The sequence below is a fragment of the Panthera onca genome, chromosome B4, assembly GCF_046562875.1.
Source record: "Panthera onca isolate mPanOnc1 chromosome B4, mPanOnc1 haplotype 2, whole genome shotgun sequence".
Lineage (NCBI taxonomy): Eukaryota > Metazoa > Chordata > Mammalia > Carnivora > Felidae > Panthera > Panthera onca.
This window is the reverse complement of record NC_138345.1, coordinates 114,086,814-114,094,144: the sequence shown is the minus strand read 5'-3', so window position 1 is coordinate 114,094,144 and position 7,331 is coordinate 114,086,814. Positions and strand designations below refer to the sequence as shown.

General features: G+C 40.3%; 1 non-coding gene across 1 annotated transcript; it reads left to right on the top strand.

The window, feature by feature from the left end:
• The first annotated feature begins 489 nt into the window (after positions 1 to 489).
• LOC132660504 (small nucleolar RNA U13) lies at positions 490 to 595 on the top strand. The gene has a single exon (XR_009601843.1). It is a non-coding gene; the product is annotated as a small nucleolar RNA U13 (small nucleolar RNA).
• The last annotated feature ends 6,736 nt before the right edge of the window (positions 596 to 7,331 follow it).

The following is a 7,331-nucleotide window of genomic DNA, read 5'->3' as shown; positions in this document are numbered from 1 at the left end:
CATCTGAAAGTGACCCCAAAGGTAAGGGATCTGCCTGAAATGTCATTGGGGGCAGAGAAGGGAGATATTATTTAAAGATAGTGGTGGGTGGGGGCACTGGGCTGGCTCAGACAGTAGAGCGTGCGACCCTTGATCTTGGGGTTGTAAGTTCGAGCCTCACATTAGGTGTAGAGATTACTTAAAAAAATTTTTTTTAATTAAAAAAAAATAAAATTAAGGCAGAGGGGGGAGGAGAAAAGCTGTTACTAATTATAATCACTGACTCAGCACATTTAATGGAGCAGTACATAATTTATTTTAAAAGGAGACTGTTAACACCACCTATGGAGTAATCTTGCCAAAACAAACAAACAAAAATTTTGAACCTGAGTTTAATCAAACGTCTTGAACCAACCACTAGATTATGGGAAAGATGGGAGATGGAAGAACAGGCTAATGACACCGGGAGGATGCCATCAGCCAATTGCAATTAGAAATACCACAAGACAGAACCTTTTGTATTTCACAAGTGTGATGATTGGGTGTTCAGCCACTGTGTGGGATGTGCTTCCTTCAAACTTTGTCATAACATAATTGGCACCTTACCCATCGGGGGCACCTGGGTGGCCTAGTCGGTTGAGCATTGGAGTTTGGCTCAGGTCATGATCTCATGGTTCGTGACTCAAAGCCCACATCGGACTTGCTCATCAGCACAGAGCCCACTTTGGACCCTCGATCTCCCTCTATCTCAGCCCCTCCCCTGCTTGTGCTCTCTCAAAAATAAATAAAACATTAAAAAAAATTTTTTTAATTGGCACCTTATCCATCTGATGTGAAAAGAAAAAAAAAATCCCACAGGGACAAAATCCCCTTCTTCTTCAACAAACACATTGGGTAAAAGAAAAAAAGAGAAGGGGGATTGTCATAAGGTAAAAGAGACCTAAGAGAATGTCTAAATATGTAATGTACACTATTTGAATTTTTATTTGACAACTGTAAAAAGATATTTGTGAGACAAACAGGGAAAGTTGAACTTGGATCAGAAATTAAATATATGAAGGAATTTTTGTGAATTTGAGAAGGCATGATAAGGCTATTATGTTTTTTCTTTTAAGTTCTCATGTACTAGAGAAACATTCTAAGGTATTTATAGGAGATGAGATATGATGTCTGGGATTCAGTTTTAAATACTCTAGGATAGGGGTACCAGGGTGGCTCAGTCAGTCAAGCGTTGACTCTTGGTTTTGGCTTGGGTCATGATCTCATGGTTCATGGGATTGAGCCTTATAGTGACAGCACAGAGCCCCTCTGCTGCCAGCGTGGAACCTGCTTAGGATTCTCTCTCTCCCTCTCTCTCTCTGTCCCTCCCCTCCTTGTGCATGCTCTCTCACTCTCTCAAAATAACTAAATAAACTTAAAAAAAATTTTTAAATAAAGAAAATACCATAGAATAAGAGAAAATAAAGTGAATTTGAATAGAGGATTGATGAAAAAATAATGGTAAAATGGGAATAGTTGTTGAAGCTAAGTGATGGGTACACGAATGCTTCATTAATTATACCATTCTATTTTAGTACATGGAAAATTCTCCATGATGAAAAGATAAAAATTAAATTAAAAATCTGTTTAGATATCAAGTTTTTTTAAAGGTCTGTGTGTAGCAGAATGTAAAAAGTTTAAATGCAGAAGTTCAACTTGGTTTTGAATGCTAGCTACAGCTGTTATGTGACCTTAGGCAAGCCACTTAACTTTCTAAGCCCCATTTTCCCCATCTGGAAAATGAGGAGAATAATAATGCCTATTATTATTGCTGCAAGGGTTTAATGAGATAATACACATAAAACTTAACAAAGTACAGGGTTTCTGCAAGTATTAGAGAAATTAGTAATCTCTGCAAGGAGGCACAGAGTAAGTGCAAATATTAGCTTAATAAGATTTAATTTTCACTTCTCTCTCTGGACCTATAGTTGTCCTGTTACTTTTAAGTCTGAAAACTGCAGTGCTGAAGTGAAAATGTGCTTAGGAAGAAATCCTCAGAGGTAGAGAACTGGGGTCTTACTCCCTTTTGAACCTGGTGTGTCATCTTTATGACTCTCATTAATGAGGTAAACAGCTCTTTGACTCTATATGTGCCCTCTGAGCATCATGGGCTTAACTTTCTGAAAATTCTATATTAAGATATAGAAGTGATTTATATAGCTCTGATTTGCCAACCATCTTTAAAAAAAGTTTTTTTTAATGCTTTATTTATTTTTGAGACAGAGAAAGACAGAGCATGAACAGGGAGGGGCAGAGAGAGAGAGAAGCACACAGAATCCTCAGCAGGCTCCAGGCTCTGAGCTGTCAGTATAGAGCCCGAGATGGGGCTCGAACCCACAAACCATAAGATCATGACCTGAGCTGAAGTTGGACGCTTAACCAACTGAGCCACCCGGATGCCCTGACCAACCATCTTTAATGAGCAAACAAATAACTAAAATATATATGCTAAAAATATGTATGTTAAAAAAATAAAACTAGAAATAAAAAAACCTTATGGGTTGACGTTTAATATTCTCATGTTGATGGAATATTAGGCATTAAAAATGGAAATCCTGAAGACCATGGAGTTATAAGGGATGAAATGTTCTGAGAATGTTTCAAAAATATGTAGTGTTAAGAGGTAAATGGAGGCATATTAAACTTTTTAAGTTTATTTGAGCAAAAATCCATTTGAATCTGGCAATGTCAAATGAGAAGTCTCTACCAACAGGAGTAGGGGGAAACTTACATAGATCGGGTGCAAGTGCAGGAGGAAAGCAAGGGAATTATTTGATTGGCTACAGCGTAAGCATTTGCCTTACTTGGAAAAGTCTATTTGGCTGTTTGTGATTAGTTGTCCTTAGGTTTTGATTTCTTAATCTTGAAGCATTTCAGGTATAGGTTTTGGCTTGCTTGGGTAGGCTGCTGAGGTGTTAAAGTCACCTCATCAATGACCTCTTTGTTTAAGTAATTTAGGCAAATAAATAAAACATTTGAACCCTAGAATAATATCGGCTACTTCACTGGGATCTTATACCAATCCCCTAGATATTGAAGTACTTGAAATCATTAGTAGTACAGGCTCTGGAGTTAGACTGTCTGCATCTGGAGTGCGTGGGCGGCTCAGTCGGTTGAGCATCAGACTCTTGATTTTGGCTCAGGTCATGATCCCAGGGTTGTGGGATGGAGCCTCCTGTCCAGCTTCGCACTGAGCACGGAGCCTGCTTAGAATTCCCCACTCCCCTCTCCCTCTGACCCTCTCCCCAGCTCATGCATGCACGCTCTCTCTCTAAAATAAATAATAATAATAACATAAATAAACAAACAAATAAATAAATAAAAAAGACTACCCACCTTCAACCACTGCTCAATCACTTCTTGGTTCGGAAAAGTTTATTATTTATTTATTTATTTATAAAAACGTTTATGTATTTTGAGAGAAAGAAAGAGTGCGCGTGTGCCCATATGGAGCGAGTAGGGGAGGGGCAGAGGAAGCGGGAGGGAGAATCCTGAGCAGACTCTGTGCTGTCAGCATGGAGCCTGATTTGGGGCTCCATCCCACGAACCTCAAGACCATGACAGGAGCTGTTAACCAACTGAGCCATCCACGAACCCCTGGAAGAGTTATTTAATCTCTCTGTCTCGTAGGATTATCATGAGGAATAAATGAAGTAATGTAAGGAGCTCTGAGCAGTGCTAGTAAGTGCTCAATTCATGTTACCTGTAAGCTGTCTCTTGGGTTACTTTGTCCTTGAAAAGTTATGATACACAAAGCAATGTAGAACAAGTAAGTAACCATTGCAACTTTATTTAAAAACAATACACAGAGACACCTGGGTGGCTCAGTCCCTCGAGTGTTGGACTCTTGATTTTGGCTCACGTTGTGGGACTGAGCCCCATACTGGGCTTCTCACTGAGCATGGAACCTTCTTTAGATTCTCTCTCTCTCTGTCTCTCCTTCTGTGTCCCCCACTCACACACTCTCTCTCTCAAATAAAATAAAATAAAATAAAATAAAATAAAATAAAATAAAATAAAAACAATACACAATGTTTGCAATGTTTAACAGAATGACATTTCTCAATATTGAAAAATTCTAGTTACCAAATCAAATCTTTCAAATCAATATGGATTCTCATCCACCAAAATAGTCCTCTATTTTATTTTTATTTTATAGAATAACAGAACATTTTACAACCACAATTAAATGTTGTTTTCTAGTCAAATCTATGTCTCAAGAAATAGTACTTTTTGGCATGAAAAAGAAACCTCCTAAACTAACTGTTACTTGAGTAAGTGGTTGGCAATACAAACGAAAGATGAGGCAAACATTTCTTTGGAGTGTTTATGACTGAACCCACTTCTGCAAAATGTTAGCAGTTAATAATGTCCCAAACAGAATAAAATACACTCCCCAAATTAAATACAATAAAATGGAACAAAACAAAAATAGATACAGCTCCCTTTAGACGGTTGACACAATGATTCAAGCCAACGTACTAATTGGGTTCAGCAACGTACTAATTGGGTTCAGCAAATACTTTGCAGGCTGGAAAAGTAACTTGGTCTTTTCAAGTGTCTTCAACTTTCCAGGTCACAGCAGAAGACACAACAGATCCCTTGATTCTATTCTACCTCATAGTATTTGACACCCAGATTGTCAAAATCGAGGGACAGAAAGCTTGACGTACTAACAATTCCTTTAACTTTCCATTTTAAAATGGCTCCACTAAGTTGGTGACACACTACCTTAAAGGTTTTCTTCCATATATAAAAGGATTTAAAGATGGTTTTTGTCGATTATTTCTCATCACAAGATGAAAGTATTTATTATTAGCTTTCAATTTGTTAAAAAGAAACAATGGGCCCCAAATAGTCACTTTTGCTAAGCCCTGCCAAGACTTAATACCTAACCTAATGGCAGTTCCAGCCTCTCCCAGGGGTGGAATTTTAATCCAATCAGTCTGGAATTTCCTGGTTAGCACCAATGAGGTAATGTGTCTGATGCATCCCTGCCTTCCTCTGGGGGAAGGTAACCCTGCTTGAAGCAATTCGCTTTTAAACTTCCTTGTCCCACCCTCCTTCTGCCCATAAAAACTTCCATTTTCTACAACTTGTGGAGGGCTCCCCTCTCTTTGCTATGTGGGGTGCTGCCTGCTTCCGAAGTCATTGCATAAAGCCAATTAGATCTTTAAAATTCAACTTACTCAGCTGAATTTTTTTAAAAACAAATTTCATCCTAGGATGTTATAATCCAATTGTGTTATATGTAGTAGTTTGTTGAATGAACTGTAGGGGAGGAAAACTAACTTTCCCTTCACCCTCTGAGTTGTTGGCTGAGACACCCTGTAATAAAAGGCAGATGAAGAGAAAAACAAATAGAAGTGTATTAACATGTACCTTTGTGTACACATGAGAGATGCCAGGGAGAAATGAGCAGCTTCCCAAGGAGGCCTAAGCTGCCAGTTCAAAAACCATATTCAGGGGCTCCTGAGTGGCTCAGTCAGTTAAGCATCCAACTCTTGATTTCGACTCAGGTCATGATCTCACTATGATAGGGGAAAATAGGATAGACTAGGCAGAGAGAGAAAGGATTGGCACCTGAGGTCCCTGGGTGGGGGAAGACACACATTTTGGAACGATGCTGGGAATGTCTGACTACAGCAAACTGCCTGAGCAGTTTGGGACCTTATCCCTGTTAAGAACGTAACAGACACCACCTACTCCCCCTCAGGTTCCCCTCAGGAATTTGACAATCAAAATACCTAAACCATAAAACTTATGTTACATGAGGGATAGTAGGACCAGTCTGACTCCTCACACAATGGAGTCGAGCCAATCAGGAATGGACAACCCAGCACCTAGAGTTGTCAAGCCAGTAAGGGTGGGGCCTGAGAAGGAACAAGGGGGAAGGAAGGGGGCGGTGACCAGAACCTTATAAAACAAGGACCCTTGCTTATAGTCCTGGGACATTCACCTTCAAATGTCCCCTTTCTGTTAAGAGAGCTTTCCTACTAATTCTTTCTTTCTAATCTTATACTCTAATAAGCTTTTGCCTGCAGCTCACTTTATTTTGTGTCCACCTCTTCATTCTTTGAAGTGGTAAGACAATGAACCCTGGGTACTGAGGTAAAATATCCTGCAACACCACGGTTGTGAGATCTCCATGCCCTGAGTGGGGCTGCTTCAGATTCTCTCTCCCTCTCCCTCTGCCCTCCCCTGGTCACCCACTTTCTCTCTCTCTCTCTCTCTCTCTCTCTCTCTCTCTCTCTCTCTCTCAAAATGTCTCAAAATGACAAAACAAAAGAAAGCAAAACAAAACAAAACCCATCTTCAGCTAAAGATGAAAGAAAAGCGGACAGATGTGTTGGTTGCTGGTAGGTTGTGAGACTTAAGGGAGATGATTCATCTTCAGAAATACCAAATAAAAGCTGTGCTGTCTAGTTAACAGCAGGTTTACAACCTATTGGAAATATTGATGAACCCCCTCCTCCCCACAATGGAGTCCCAAACCCTTAGACACTTTACTTCCCGATTCTTCCCCTCTCCTTTTTGAGGACTTATTTTTGTGGGCTTTACAATGAGCATGCACCAAAAAAACAAAGGGAGGAGGGAATTAAAGTCTCTGCATCACCTCAAGGAATGTACATTTGCTCCAATCAGACTACTTTTTGCCTTACGTGGGCACAGGTGTTGACTAGATTAATGCTGTAATCTCTAGTACTCAGCCAATGAGGAATGGGGGGGAGGGGCTTGCATGCTAGGAGATAAATTGTCTGCTGTAACTGCCCCAAGTGTGCCTGTCCCTCAGACACTCGCTCTTGTAAGAATGTTGATTAAAGCCTTGCTTCACTGCGCTCTAAGTCTCTGTGTCCATCCTTCGTCTGGGTCGGTGGGCTTATTTCTCACTGGGTGGGGGAGGGAAGCCAGTTCTGGGAGGTAACCAGGAAAAGCCATATTCCCTCTTCCTGGTACTGAGAGAGGACACTCTTACAAATAGAGACTTCCTTACAAAATGATAACTTATACCCTTTTTACACAGCATCTCCATCGGCCACTTTTTTTTTTAAGTTTATTTATTTTTGAGAGAGACAGAGACAGTGTGAGGGAGGGGCAGAGAGGGAGTGAGACACAGAATCCCAAGCAGGCTCCACACCGCCAGCACAGAGCCCGATGCGGGGCTTGAACTCACAAATTGTAAGTTCATGACCTAAGCTGAAACCAAGGGCTTAACCAACTGAGCCACTCAGGTGTTCCTGCATCAGCCACTTCTCAAAATAATCAGTTCTAAATAATCCTTCTGCCGAAGAGGTATATTTTGGGGTGACAAA